This window comes from Pinus tabuliformis, chromosome 2_2, assembly GCF_031772625.1.
Source record: "Pinus tabuliformis cultivar Carrire ecotype Pingquan chromosome 2_2, CPIR1, whole genome shotgun sequence".
NCBI classification, from domain to species: domain Eukaryota; kingdom Viridiplantae; phylum Streptophyta; class Pinopsida; order Pinales; family Pinaceae; genus Pinus; species Pinus tabuliformis.
The window spans coordinates 329,018,630-329,021,193 of record NC_142300.1 but is presented as its reverse complement, the minus strand read 5'-3'; positions in this window follow the sequence as shown (position 1 = coordinate 329,021,193).

The window sequence follows — 2,564 nt, the reverse complement described above, 5'->3', positions numbered from 1 at the left end:
CCGGCATACTGGCTCACCAGCCGAAGGAACAAGTCACGAAGGCTCGACAGTCACCCGAGGGTATGCATGCAGAGATTTATATGTCTACTTACATTCTAGATGTAGTCTATGCCCGACATGAGTTCTCGGGCTTAGAGTGGGCATGGTCACTAGCGGAGACTATTGTGAACACGTATTTCAAGATGTTGTCTGAATGTAGCTTCAGAGGAGTGATCATATGGTTGTTCGACCATTTTGTCACCCAAGTGTACAGGTTGATATTCGAACAGGATCTACCCTGCATGTTAGAGGAAGTGATGAAGGTATTGCTAGGCATTACAGATTGGTATGCCTCACCGTCCGGCACGTTCATCCGAGTGTTTAGTATGGCGAAGTTTCTGCATGTTCTACCAAATTTCACCTTGGACATGCTTGTCATGCAAGAAGTAGTGTACCACATCTCGGCAGGATTGATAGCTAGACTGCAGTAGAATATGAAGGCACCTTGGCCTGCTCTTCCATTGCAGATTGGGTTATATGAGATTGGGAGTATCAAGCAAGTAGATGTCAAAGCAGAATAAATGAGGAAGTATCCTTTCGACCTCTGAATATTCAACTCGTATGACCCACATTGCATTGTGAAGGATCACTATGTGAGAGTTTAGATCAACTGGATCCATGATGCATGTCATTGGATCGAGAAGGACTCATGGAGGTACTGCTACAATTCCTCCAAACCCAATAAACAGGTTGGCTTTGTCGTAGAGTGGTTAGAAAAGCAGCATCACGAGGAGCAACAATAGTAGCAACAACAGCAGTAGCAGAGGCAGCAGAGCCAAGCATACTGATGAGCGAAAAAGCAAAGAGAAAGATTGTCGACATCATGGAGGAGGAGAAAATCTACAAGTTTTGAGCAGATCCACTTGTAGAACAAGTAGTTATGGCTATTCAGGTGAACAGGTAGCAGCGCGACAAGTGAATCGCATGAAGGCAAAGGGATAAGAAGAGAATGGAAGAAGCAGAGAGGGAGTTGCATGAGCTGAGGGAGCAACTCCGGAAAGAAAAAGAGTTGCACCAACAGGAGAAGGAAGCACAACAACAACAGATTCAGCAAGGGGCGCATCACGTGCAGACAAATGGAGAAACACCGGTACAAGTAGTTGATTCATCTAAACAGCTAAAATTAGGCGAACAAGGTGAACCATCACAGGGGTAAGACTTTGCTCATGAGATAGAACATGTGCTTGAACAGTTGGATGTAGACATGGAGCAACAGGAGTTGGAACAGGACACTGACCTCATGCCTCACCACAAAGAGGTCGACCCACCCATTTCATTGCGTCATGATGATGAGAAAGTCTCAAATGACCAAGGATGCACTAAGATCCTTTGTGGTCACTGGAAGCAGAGATGCACAACACTTCCTTTGATGAATCTCATCACAAAGTTGTGCAGTCTTAGAGAATACCGACTCTGGAGGGCCAAACATCCCCTGCGCAAGTTGAAGAACAAGTGATCGTGACTGATATGCACAAGAATCCAGTTGCTCTGGCTGATGCAACTAGAGTCTATGCCGTAGCCACTAGCTCAAGTGTTCATTTCCTCATAGCTGAGAATGAGCAAATGCTGAAGGAACTATAGGTGGCCAAGGAAGGAGGATACTTGGTGACAATGTCCACTCGAGTTGAACTGAAGAAGTCAATACTAGATGAAGTATTGTCCCTTGATAGAGTTATGTGAGCACTATACTCCAAGTTTGGTACCGTGCACCAAGCAGTCGTCCAGCTCCATGGGTGGTAGCAGTAATGTGCGAGAAGAGCACGCATCTTGAATAACATACATGTTGTTTTTGACAACATGCAATCATGGATGATGAAGTACAAGGGATCCCTGCTTCACTTGCAAAAGATGATGAATGCCAATGCAGTCAAACTACAAGCACGTCTCCGAAGTCATATCCAAAACTATGAGGACCTACCTCAACTCATCACTAGCATATAGGCTTCCCATGCATGAGTATTCAAAATCATGGATGTTATAGTGCACACTTATGCGATCCCATCACTTGGGACTCTCACCCAGGCAAAGACAATGAAGCATGTCCGACAGGAGCTTGACTGGTACTTCAACGAGTTTATGCACACTGCCACCAGCCCAGACATGCCTATCAGTGCAGACATCATGCACAAGTACATTGTTGGTTCGGCCACATTGAAGACAATGATGCACGTGCTCTCATACGAGTCGAAAAGAGGAGCCCGAGTAGTGTACCCAGATGCTATGGAGGCAAGGTTCAAGTGTCAGACAAATGTCATAGTAGAACACACAGACACTATCAAGGACTACCAATCTTGGCATCAATATGTCACTATTGATCAGCATGTGGATGTTGAGTAGTTAGACTTCTATGGTTGTCTAAGTCCGAATGATGTCTAGTTTGGCTTGTTCAAGCCATTGTTCACATGGGTACATGTGCATTGTAATGTTGAGTCATGTAAAGTGTAAATCGAGTCTCAATAGTGGATGTAATATTCATAGAGTAGGTGAAGAGTCATGAGGGTAGTTGAATGGTCACAAAGGGGAAT